We start from the raw sequence: 13,037 nt of genomic DNA on the forward strand, positions 1-13,037 counted from the left end.
GGTACATCGCCTACTTGTGTGTTACCAGACCAACATTTAGACCAAAAATGCAATGTATTTAGAATTTCTACCGTGTTGCTTGATGGGAAAATAGTCGGTCCGTGATATAATATAGTAAAACAAAATGTATTGCTTTTTTCTTCGCCTTGTCCGCAACTGTATTCGTAAACGTCATTAAACCCTGTTCAATATGATGTGGTATTATCAGTAGTAGAAGTGGTAACCGTGAGTCAAACACCTTTGTCCTGGAAGGAGTACTCCTCTACCAACGTGTACAACTCATACTTACCTGGCAAGGGAGACACCGTGATCACGAAGACGGTTCACCCGGGGCGAGGCTCAGCCATTGCACTCCGGCTGTGCTGACCCCTGCGAATTTCTCAAATGTGGAAATCTCGATTGCATAATTTCTGGTAGTGGGGGACTGCGTTCGCGCTCTCCCCTGATCTTGATGTTAAAAATAATTTAGGGACATATTTATTAATTCGATGTGTTTTAACTCGCTCTTCTATTGAGTTTCGTGTTGAGAAGGACATTTGTCAACATTTGCATCTTCTTATCAGATGAATGGCTATAGAATGTAGGGTCTGTTTATGAGTCAACTAAGGCCTCAGAGATACATTTTGTCTTCTGATAACCCGGATGTGTGTGATATGTTATTGTAGCACTGGTGATTATGCCTGTCATGTCCTGATAATGTCAAGGCAAAGGCCTACTTGTGAATGGATCATTTTGTGCCCTCATGATGTAATCTGGATTGAGGTCTTTCATTTGCTAGAATATTAAATAATTTATAGGAGAGTTTGTAATTTAAGACCACAGTACATGTCAACCATTACAATGCCACAGAAATTTCCCTGGTCAACTATTACCATGAAAACAGACATTTCCCTGGTCAACCATTACCATGACAACAGACATTTCCCTGGTCAACCATTACCATGCCACAGTCATGTCCCTGGTCAAACATTACCATGACAACAGACATTTCCCTCGTCAACTATTACCATGACAACAGACATTTCCCTGGTCAACCATTACCATGAAAACAGACATTTCCCTGGTCAACCATTACCATGACAACAGACATTTCCCTGGTCAACCATTACCATTCCACAGTCATTTCACGGTCAACCATTACCATGACAACAGACATTTCCCTGGTCAACCATTACCATGCCACAGTCATTGCCCTGGTCAACCATTACCTTGACAACAGACATTTCCCTGGTTAAACATTACCATTCCACAGACATTTCCCTGGTCAACCATTACCTTGACAACAGACATTTCCCTGGTCAACCATTACCATTCCACGGACATGTCCCTGGTCTACAATGCCACAAACATTTCCCTGGTCAACCATTACCATGCCACAGACATGTCCCTGGTCCACTTATTTCCTGATGAAATCAGTCAATAAGATGGATTCTGTTGTTCCAAGATGCAGATCCATTCCACAGACATTTCTGCAGTTTTATTTTTTTTGCAGTGAGAATGTGTAGTGAGGTATTCTGCCAAAAATGTATTTAGGCATATTAAAACACTTCAGTTTAACCCTGATCGCGAGTATCATCCTGTCAATTTACAGATACAATTACAAATACGAGTATGGCCATGTCACTGTACATAGATCTTTCTATTTTCATGTTCTACTGTGTTATTGACTACGTTTGTTTACGTGTAACTCTGTGTTGTTGTTTTTGTCGCACTGCTGTGCTTTATCTTGGCCAGGTCGCAGTTTGTAAATGAGAACTTGTTCCCAACTAGCCTACCTGGTGAAATAAAACAATTAATTAAAAACCACCCATTGTAGCTACTACCGTGTCTTGTTGATGAAGTAGTAGGCTACTGTTTCTCCTCCATATCTGTGGGTCGTATGCCACCCTGTGGTCGATGGTGGAATCATATTTTACTGAGAGCAGAAAACAAGCGTGATGAAACTATTCCTACAACGTCTGGAACGCTACAAAACACCAGAAATAAATGGTGTCTTTCGGTTGGCTGTGTGCACGAATGTGATTTCAGCATTTTGGTACATCGCCTACTTGTGTGTTACCAGACCAACATTTAGACCAAAAATGCAATGTATTTAGAATTTCTACCGTGTTGCTTGATGGGAAAATAGTCGGTCCGTGATATAATATAGTAAAACAAAATGTATTGCTTTTTTCTTCGCCTTGTCCGCAACTGTATTCGTAAACGTCATTAAACCCTGTTCAATATGATGTGGTATTATCAGTAGTAGAAGTGGTAACCGTGAGTCAAACACCTTTGTCCTGGAAGGAGTACTCCTCTACCAACGTGTACAACTCATACTTACCTGGCAAGGGAGACACCGTGATCACGAAGGCGGTTCACCCAGGGCGAGGCTCAGCCATTGCACTCCGGCTGTGCTGACCCCTGCGAATTTCTCAAATGTGGAAATCTCGATTGCATAATTTCTGGTAGTGGGGGACTGCGTTCGCGCTCTCCCCTGATCTTGATGTTAAAAATAATGGAGGAATGTGTTAATAAATTCGGAGTTCTATTGAGTTTCGTGTTGAGAAGGAGATTTTTTGCTTATCAGATGAATGACTGGGGTCTGTTTATAAGTCAACTAAAGGCCTCAGAGATACATTTCTGTCTTCTGATAACCCGGATGTGTGTGATATGTTATTGTAGCACTGGTGATTATGCCTGTCATGTCCTGATAATGTCAAGGAAAAGGCCTACTTGTGAATGGATCATTTTGTGCCCTCAGGACGTAATGTGGATTGAGGTATTTTATTTGCTAGATTATTAAATCATTTATAGGACAGTTTGTCATTTAAGACCACAGTAAATGTCAACCATTACCATGCCACAGTCATTGCCCTGGTCAACCATTACCATTCCACAGTCATTTCCCTGCTCAACCATTACCATGCCACAGACATTTCCCTGGTCAACCATTACCATGCCACAGACATTTCCCTGGTCAATCATTACCATGCCACAGACATTTCCCTGGTCAACCATTACCATGCCACAGACATTTCCCTGGTCAACCATTACCACGCCACAGTCATGTCCCTGGTCAAACATTACCATTCCACAGACATTTCCCTGGTCAACCATTACCATTCCACAGACATTTCCCTGGTCAACCATTACCATTCCACAGACATGTCCCTGGTCTACAATGCCACAGACATTTCCCTGGTCAACCATTACCATGCCACAGACATTTCCCTGGTCAACCATTACCATTCCACAGACATGTCCCTGGTCTACAATGCCACAGACATTTCCCTGGTCAACCATTACCATGCCACAGACATTTCCCTGGTCAACCATTACCATGCCACAGACATGTCCCTGGTCCACTTATTTCCTGATGAAATCAGTCAATAAGATGGATTCTGTTGTTCCAAGATGCAGATCCATTCCACAGACATTTCTGCAGTTTTTTTTTTTTTGCAGTGAGAATGTGTAGTGAGGTATTCTGCCAAAAATGTATTTAGGCATATTAAAACACTTCAGTTTAACCCTGATCGCGAGTATCATCCTGTCAATTTACAGATACAATTACAAATACGAGTATGGCCATGTCACTGTACATAGATCTTTCTATTTTCATGTTCTACTGTGTTATTGACTACGTTTGTTTACGTGTAACTCTGTGTTGTTGTTTTTGTCGCACTGCTGTGCTTTATCTTGGCCAGGTCGCAGTTTGTAAATGAGAACTTGTTCCCAACTAGCCTACCTGGTGAAATAAAACAATTAATTAAAAACCACCCATTGTAGCTACTACCGTGTCTTGTTGATGAAGTAGTAGGCTACTGTTTCTCCTCCATATCTGTGGGTCGTATGCCACCCTGTGGTCGATGGTGGAATCATATTTTACTGAGAGCAGAAAACAAGCGTGATGAAACTATTCCTACAACGTCTGGAACGCTACAAAACACCAGAAATAAATGGTGTCTTTCGGTTGGCTGTGTGCACGAATGTGATTTCAGCATTTTGGTACATCGCCTACTTGTGTGTTACCAGACCAACATTTAGACCAAAAATGCAATGTATTTAGAATTTCTACCGTGTTGCTTGATGGGAAAATAGTCGGTCCGTGATATAATATAGTAAAACAAAATGTATTGCTTTTTTCTTCGCCTTGTCCGCAACTGTATTCGTAAACGTCATTAAACCCTGTTCAATATGATGTGGTATTATCAGTAGTAGAAGTGGTAACCGTGAGTCAAACACCTTTGTCCTGGAAGGAGTACTCCTCTACCAACGTGTACAACTCATACTTACCTGGCAAGGGAGACACCGTGATCACGAAGGCGGTTCACCCAGGGCGAGGCTCAGCCATTGCACTCCGGCTGTGCTGACCCCTGCGAATTTCTCAAATGTGGAAATCTCGATTGCATAATTTCTGGTAGTGGGGGACTGCGTTCGCGCTCTCCCCTGATCTTGATGTTAAAAATAATGGAGGAATGTGTTAATAAATTCGGAGTTCTATTGAGTTTCGTGTTGAGAAGGAGATTTTTTGCTTATCAGATGAATGACTGGGGTCTGTTTATAAGTCAACTAAAGGCCTCAGAGATACATTTCTGTCTTCTGATAACCCGGATGTGTGTGATATGTTATTGTAGCACTGGTGATTATGCCTGTCATGTCCTGATAATGTCAAGGAAAAGGCCTACTTGTGAATGGATCATTTTGTGCCCTCAGGACGTAATGTGGATTGAGGTATTTTATTTGCTAGATTATTAAATCATTTATAGGACAGTTTGTCATTTAAGACCACAGTAAATGTCAACCATTACCATGCCACAGTCATTGCCCTGGTCAACCATTACCATTCCACAGTCATTTCCCTGCTCAACCATTACCATGCCACAGACATTTCCCTGGTCAACCATTACCATGCCACAGACATTTCCCTGGTCAATCATTACCATGCCACAGACATTTCCCTGGTCAACCATTACCATGCCACAGACATTTCCCTGGTCAACCATTACCACGCCACAGTCATGTCCCTGGTCAAACATTACCATTCCACAGACATTTCCCTGGTCAACCATTACCATTCCACAGACATTTCCCTGGTCAACCATTACCATTCCACAGACATGTCCCTGGTCTACAATGCCACAGACATTTCCCTGGTCAACCATTACCATGCCACAGACATTTCCCTGGTCAACCATTACCATTCCACAGACATGTCCCTGGTCTACAATGCCACAGACATTTCCCTGGTCAACCATTACCATGCCACAGACATTTCCCTGGTCAACCATTACCATGCCACAGACATGTCCCTGGTCCACTTATTTCCTGATGAAATCAGTCAATAAGATGGATTCTGTTGTTCCAAGATGCAGATCCATTCCACAGACATTTCTGCAGTTTTTTTTTTTTTGCAGTGAGAATGTGTAGTGAGGTATTCTGCCAAAAATGTATTTAGGCATATTAAAACACTTCAGTTTAACCCTGATCGCGAGTATCATCCTGTCAATTTACAGATACAATTACAAATACGAGTATGGCCATGTCACTGTACATAGATCTTTCTATTTTCATGTTCTACTGTGTTATTGACTACGTTTGTTTACGTGTAACTCTGTGTTGTTGTTTTTGTCGCACTGCTGTGCTTTATCTTGGCCAGGTCGCAGTTTGTAAATGAGAACTTGTTCCCAACTAGCCTACCTGGTGAAATAAAACAATTAATTAAAAACCACCCATTGTAGCTACTACCGTGTCTTGTTGATGAAGTAGTAGGCTACTGTTTCTCCTCCATATCTGTGGGTCGTATGCCACCCTGTGGTCGATGGTGGAATCATATTTTACTGAGAGCAGAAAACAAGCGTGATGAAACTATTCCTACAACGTCTGGAACGCTACAAAACACCAGAAATAAATGGTGTCTTTCGGTTGGCTGTGTGCACGAATGTGATTTCAGCATTTTGGTACATCGCCTACTTGTGTGTTACCAGACCAACATTTAGACCAAAAATGCAATGTATTTAGAATTTCTACCGTGTTGCTTGATGGGAAAATAGTCGGTCCGTGATATAATATAGTAAAACAAAATGTATTGCTTTTTTCTTCGCCTTGTCCGCAACTGTATTCGTAAACGTCATTAAACCCTGTTCAATATGATGTGGTATTATCAGTAGTAGAAGTGGTAACCGTGAGTCAAACACCTTTGTCCTGGAAGGAGTACTCCTCTACCAACGTGTACAACTCATACTTACCTGGCAAGGGAGACACCGTGATCACGAAGGCGGTTCACCCGGGGCGAGGCTCAGCCATTGCACTCCGGCTGTGCTGACCCCTGCGAATTTCTCAAATGTGGAAATCTCGATTGCATAATTTCTGGTAGTGGGGGACTGCGTTCGCGCTCTCCCCTGATCTTGATGTTAAAAATAATTTAGGGACATATTTATTAATTCGATGTGTTTTAACTCGCTCTTCTATTGAGTTTCGTGTTGAGAAGGACATTTGTCAACATTTGAATCTTCTTATCAGATGAATGGCTATAGAATGTAGGGTCTGTTTATGAGTCAACTAAGGCCTCAGAGATACATTTTGTCTTCTGATAACCCGGATTTGTGTGATATGTTATTGTAGCACTGGTGATTATGCCTGTCATGTCCTGATAATGTCAAGGCAAAGGCCTACTTGTGAATGGATCATTTTGTGCCCTCATGATGTAATCTGGATTGAGGTCTTTCATTTGCTAGAATATTAAATAATTTATAGGAGAGTTTGTAATTTAAGACCACAGTACATGTCAACCATTACAATGCCACAGAAATTTCCCTGGTCAACTATTACCATGAAAACAGACATTTCCCTGGTCAACCATTACCATGACAACAGACATTTCCCTGGTCAACCATTACCATGACAACAGACATTTCCCTGGTCAACCATTACCATGCCACAGTCATGTCCCTGGTCAACCATTACCATTCCACAGACATTTCCCTGGTCAACCATTACCATGCCACAGACATTTCCCTGGTCAACCATTACCATGCCAAAGTCATTGCCCTGGTCAACCATTACCATGACAACAGACATTTCCCTGATCAACCATTACCTTGACAACAGACATTTCCCTGGTCAACCATTACCTTGACAACAGACATTTCCCTGGTCAACCATTACCACGCCACAGTAATGTCCCTGGTCAACCATTACCATTCCACAGACATTTCCCTGGTCAACGATGCCACAGACATTTCCCTGGTCAACCATTACCATTCCACAGACATTTCCCTGGTCAACCATTATCTTGACAACAGACATTTCCCTGGTCAACCATTACCATTCAACAGACATGTCCCTGGTCTACAATGCCACAGACATTTCCCTGGTCAACCATTACCATGCCACAGACATTTCCCTGGTCAACCATTACCATGCCACAGTCATTGCCCTGGTCAACCATTACCATGACAACAGACATTCCCCTGGTCAACCATTACCATTCCAAAGTCATTTCCCTGGTCAACCATTACCTTGACAACAGACATTTCCCTGGCCATTCATTAATTTCCCTGGCCAATCATTACCATGACAACAGACATTTCCTGGTCAAACATTACCATGCCACAGACATTTCACTGGTCAACCATTACCATGCCACAGTAATTTCCCTGGTCAACCATTACCTTGACAACAGACATTTCCCTGGCCAATCATTAATTTCCCTGGCCAATCATTACCATGACAACAGACATTTCCTGGTCAACCATTACCACGCCACAGACATTTCCCTGGTCAACCATTACCATGACAACAGACATTTCCCTGGTCAACTATTACCATGAAAACAGACATTTCCCTGGTCAACCATTACCATGACAACAGACATTTCCCTGGTCAACCATTACCATGCCACAGTCATGTCCCTGGTCAAACATTACCATGACAACAGACATTTCCCTCGTCAACTATTACCATGACAACAGACATTTCCCTGGTCAACCATTACCATGAAAACAGACATTTCCCTGGTCAACCATTACCATGACAACAGACATTTCCCTGGTCAACCATTACCATTCCACAGTCATTTCACGGTCAACCATTACCATGACAACAGACATTTCCCTGGTCAACCATTACCATGCCACAGTCATTGCCCTGGTCAACCATTACCTTGACAACAGACATTTCCCTGGTTAAACATTACCATTCCACAGACATTTCCCTGGTCAACCATTACCTTGACAACAGACATTTCCCTGGTCAACCATTACCATTCCACAGACATGTCCCTGGTCTACAATGCCACAAACATTTCCCTGGTCAACCATTACCATGCCACAGACATGTCCCTGGTTCACTTATTTCCTGATGAAATCAGTCAATAAGATGGATTCTGTTGTTCCAAGATGCAGATCCATTCCACAGACATTTCTGCAGGTTTTTTTTTTGCAGTGAGAATGTGTAGTGAGGTATTCTGCCAAAAATGTATTTAGGCATATTAAAACACTTCAGTTTAACCCTGATCGCGAGTATCATCCTGTCAATTTACAGATACAATTACAAATACGAGTATGGCCATGTCACTGTACATAGATCTTTCTATTTTCATGTTCTACTGTGTTATTGACTACGTTTGTTTACGTGTAACTCTGTGTTGTTGTTTTTGTCGCACTGCTGTGCTTTATCTTGGCCAGGTCGCAGTTTGTAAATGAGAACTTGTTCCTAACTAGCCTACCTGGTGAAATAAAACAATTAATTAAAAACCACCCATTGTAGCTACTACCGTGTCTTGTTGATGAAGTAGTAGGCTACTGTTTCTCCTCCATATCTGTGGGTCGTATGCCACCCTGTGGTCGATGGTGGAATCATATTTTACTGAGAGCAGAAAACAAGCGTGATGAAACTATTCCTACAACGTCTGGAACGCTACAAAACACCAGAAATAAATGGTGTCTTTCGGTTGGCTGTGTGCACGAATGTGATTTCAGCATTTTGGTACATCGCCTACTTGTGTGTAACCAGACGGACATTTAGACCTTAAAAATCAGTTAATATGGAATTTCTACCGTGTTGCTTGATGGGAAAATAGTCGGTCCGTGATATAATATTGTAAAACAAAATGTATTGCTTTTTCTTCGCCTTGTCCGCAACTGTATTCGTAAACGTCATTAAACCTTGTTCAATATGATGGGGTATTATCAGTAGTAGAAGTGGTAACCGTGAGTCAAACACTTTTGTCCTAGAATGAGTGGTCCTGTACCAAAGTGTTCAATTCGTGCTTACCTGACAAGGGAGACACTGTGATCACGAAGGTGGTTCACCCTGGGCGAGGCTCAACCATTGCACTCCGGCTGTGCTGACCCCTGCGAATTTCTCAATAATTTCTGGTAGTGGGGGACTGTGTTCGCGCTCACCCCTGATTTTGATGTAAAAAGTAACACCTCTTTAAAATGTCGTCGATGGTCGCAGTGTTTACCCCGTGTTATGTGGAGTTGCCTGTATCAGAAGATTTATCAGCGTTTTGCTTTTCTTCCACTTCAAGATTTATCAGCGTTTTGCTTTTCTTCCACTTCGAAAGATACTTTTGAAATATCTAAACTATTTAAAAAACAATTTTATTTACTCCTGGTGGTGTGTAATCTCAGTCCTATTGGTGTGTAATCTCAGTCCCAGTGGTGTGTAGTCCTAGTGGTGTGTAATCTCAGTCCTAGTGGTGTGTAATCCCAGTCCTAGTGGTGTGTAATCTCAGTCCCAGTGGTGTGTAGTCCTAGTGGTGTGTAATCTCAGTCCTAGTGGTGTGTAGTCCTAGTGGTGTGTAATCTCAGTCCTAGTGGCGTGTAATCTCAGTCCCAGTGGTGTGTAGTCCTAGTGGTGTGTAATCTCAGTCCTAGTGGTGTGTAATCCCAGTCCTAGTGGTGTGTAATCTCAGTCCCAGTGGTGTGTAGTCCTAGTGGTGTGTAATCTCAGTCCTAGTGGTGTGTAGTCCTAGTGGTGTGTAATCCCAGTCCTAGTGGTGTATAATCTCAGTCCTAGTGGTGTGTAATCTCAGTCCTATTGGTGTGTAATCTCAGTCCTAGTGGTGTGTAGTCCCAGTCCTAGTGGTGTGTAATCCCAGTCCCAGTGGTAATCCCAGTCCCAGTCCTAAATCTGTCAAATTTTTTAACCCAGGATTTTTATTTAGACATTTTGGGAAATTCTGTGAATTTAACCAGGAAATCAGAGGTCTTTTCTCAATTTGATTTGCCCCCTGAACAGGCAGTTAACCCACTGTTCCTAGGCCGTCATTGAAAATAAGAATTGGTTCTTAGGAAATGCATCGATCACCATTCACTCCCAGGTACAAAAATAGTTTGTCACGCCTGCCTTGCCACTCTGTTGCTCAAGGCGGACAACGATGGTGACTCACCTGTCATTGGACTCACCTGGACTCCTTCACTTTGTTGATTACCTACTCTATATCTGTCTGTTTCTCAGTTTGGTCAGCGTCCGTGTTCTGGTTCATGTTCATTAAATGTTCACTCCCTGTACCTGCGTGTCCTAATAATCCCTCTTCGTCATGAAGTGTGCACTCGTTCACTACTCCCTATTGATTCATGGGCTAGACAGAGTTCACATGTAGACCTACAGTACTAGTCATTTCCTTTGAAATCCATTTTAAGGAAAGTGCTCAAGTGCACACTTCGAAGGAGAAAGGAGAGATTATTGGGACATAGACCCACGACTAGCTTGGAAGGCAAATAATATTGTCAAGTGACACAATGGGGAAACAGAGCACATCAGTGGGACTCCAGGCTAACTTGACCAATCCAGTACTAGATGGTGAAACAGAGCATCAGTGGGACTCCAGGCTAACTTGACCAATCCAATACTAGATGGTGAAACAGAGCACATCAGTGGGACTCCAGGCTAACTTGACCAATCCAGTACTAGATGGTGAAACAGAGCACATCAGTAGGACTCCAGGCTAACTTGACCAATACAACACTAGAGGGTGAAACAGAGCACATCAGTAGGACTCCAGGCTAACTTGACCAATACAACACTAGAGGGTGAAACAGAGCACATCAGTAGGACTCCAGGCTAACTTGACCAATCCAATACTAGATGGTGAAACAGAGCACATCAGTAGGACTCCAGGCTAACTTGACCAATCCAGTACTAGATGGTGAAACAGAGCACATCAGTAGGACTCCAGGCTAACTTGACCAATACAACACTAGAGGGTGAAACAGAGCACATCAGTAGGACTCCAGGCTAACTTGACCAATCCAATACTAGATGGTGAAACAGAGCACATCAGTAGGACTCCAGGCTAACTTGACCAATCCAATACTAGATGGTGAAACAGAGCACATCAGTAGGACTCCATATTGTCTGGAATAACAACAACAGCAGAATAGCAGAAGAGGGTAACGTGGATGATATTGTCTTGAACAACAACAACAGCAGAATAGCAGTGAAATGTGTGAGAGGATTTGATACTGTATCCAAGGAAACAGGGTGTAGTAACATCATAAGTCCAGCAGGTGGTGTGAGTGAGCCAGCGAACCATCCCGTTCAGTCAGTCCCTCACAGTACCTTCAAGTTAGGGGGAAGCCACAATCTCTGTCTTAGGTCAAACTATGGTGTGACCGAGGGAAGCCATAACCTCTGTCTTAGGTCAAACTATGGTGTGACCGAGGGAAGCCATAACCTCTGTCTTTAGGTCAAACTATGGTGTGACTGGAGGAAGCCACAATCTCTGTCTTGGGTCAAACTATGGTGTGACTGGAGGAAGCCACAATCTCTGTTTTAGGTCAAACTATGTGTGACCGACAAATGAATACCACTATATTACAACTATCACGCTGTAAAATAAAACAAATATATTATGTTGCGTTGGTCACCAGCTGTGTATAACGTATAACACATGTATAAGAATCAAATTGATTTATAAAGCCCTTCGTACATCAGCTGCTATGTGTTATATTTAGTATAGTTGTTATAACATAGATCTTCTACCTCTCCAGATACTGTACTCCCTCTACCTGAACTATGTGTTATATTTAGTATAGTAGTTATAACATAGATCTTCTACCTCTCCAGATATTGTACTCCCTCTACCTGAACTATGTGTTATATTTAGTATAGTTGTTATAACATAGATCTTCTACCTCTCCAGATACTGTACTCCCTCTACCTGAACTGTGTTATATTTAGTATAGTTGTTATAACATAGATCTTCTACCTCTCCAGATACTGTACTCCCTCTACCTGAACTATGTGTTATATTTAGTATAGTAGTTATAACATAGATCGTCTACCTCTCCAGATACTGTACTCCCTCTACCTGAACTATGTGTTATATTTAGTATAGGAGTTATAACATAGATCTTCTACCTCTCCAGATACTGTACTCCCTCTACCTGAACTATGTGTTATATTTAGTATAGGAGTTATAACATAGTGCCTTGCGAAAGTATTCGGCCCCCTTGAACTTTGCGACCTTTTGCCACATTTCAGGCTTCAAACATAAATATTTAAAACTGTATTTTTTTGTGAAGAATCAACAACAAGTGGGACACAATCATGAAGTGGAACGACATTTATTGGATATTTCAAACTTTTTTAACAAATCAAAAACTGAAAAATTGGGCGTTCAAAATTGTTCAGCCCCCTTAAGTTAATACTTTGTAGCGCCACCTTTTGCTGCGATTACAGCTGTAAGTCGCTTGGGGTATGTCTCTATCAGTTTTGCACATCGAGAGACGGACATTTTTTCCCATTCCTCCTCCCAGTCTCAGGTCTTTTGCAGACTCCATCAGGTTTTCTTCCAGAATGGTCCTGTATTTGGCTCCATCCATCTTCCCATCAATTTTAACCATCTTCCCTGTCCCTGCTGAAGAAAAGCAGGCCCAAACCATGATGCTGCCACCACCATGTTTGACAGTGGGGATGGTGTGTTCAGGGTGATGAGCTGTGTTGCTTTTACGCCAAACATAACGTTTTGCATTGTTGCCAAAAAGGTCAACTTTGGTTTCATCTGACCAGAGCACCTTCTTCCACATGTTTGGTGTGTCTCCCAG

General features: G+C 42.3%; 4 non-coding genes and 1 pseudogene across 4 annotated transcripts; all 5 read left to right on the plus strand.

Moving 5' to 3' along the window:
• Positions 1 to 281: 281 nt before the first annotated feature.
• LOC118936958 lies at positions 282 to 445 on the plus strand. The gene has a single exon (XR_005034384.1). It is a non-coding gene; the product is annotated as a U1 spliceosomal RNA (small nuclear RNA).
• Positions 446 to 2,315: 1,870 nt separating this feature from the next.
• On the plus strand, positions 2,316 to 2,479 carry LOC118936943. The gene has a single exon (XR_005034368.1). It is a non-coding gene; the product is annotated as a U1 spliceosomal RNA (small nuclear RNA).
• A 1,788-nt stretch (positions 2,480 to 4,267) lies between these two features.
• LOC118936944 lies at positions 4,268 to 4,431 on the plus strand. The gene has a single exon (XR_005034369.1). It is a non-coding gene; the product is annotated as a U1 spliceosomal RNA (small nuclear RNA).
• A 1,788-nt stretch (positions 4,432 to 6,219) lies between these two features.
• Positions 6,220 to 6,383, plus strand: LOC118936954. The gene has a single exon (XR_005034380.1). It is a non-coding gene; the product is annotated as a U1 spliceosomal RNA (small nuclear RNA).
• A 2,864-nt stretch (positions 6,384 to 9,247) lies between these two features.
• LOC118937032 lies at positions 9,248 to 9,391 on the plus strand (annotated as a pseudogene).
• Positions 9,392 to 13,037: the final 3,646 nt, after the last annotated feature.

Source organism: Oncorhynchus mykiss, chromosome 10, assembly GCF_013265735.2.
Source record: "Oncorhynchus mykiss isolate Arlee chromosome 10, USDA_OmykA_1.1, whole genome shotgun sequence".
In the NCBI taxonomy this organism is placed as follows: domain Eukaryota; kingdom Metazoa; phylum Chordata; class Actinopteri; order Salmoniformes; family Salmonidae; genus Oncorhynchus; species Oncorhynchus mykiss.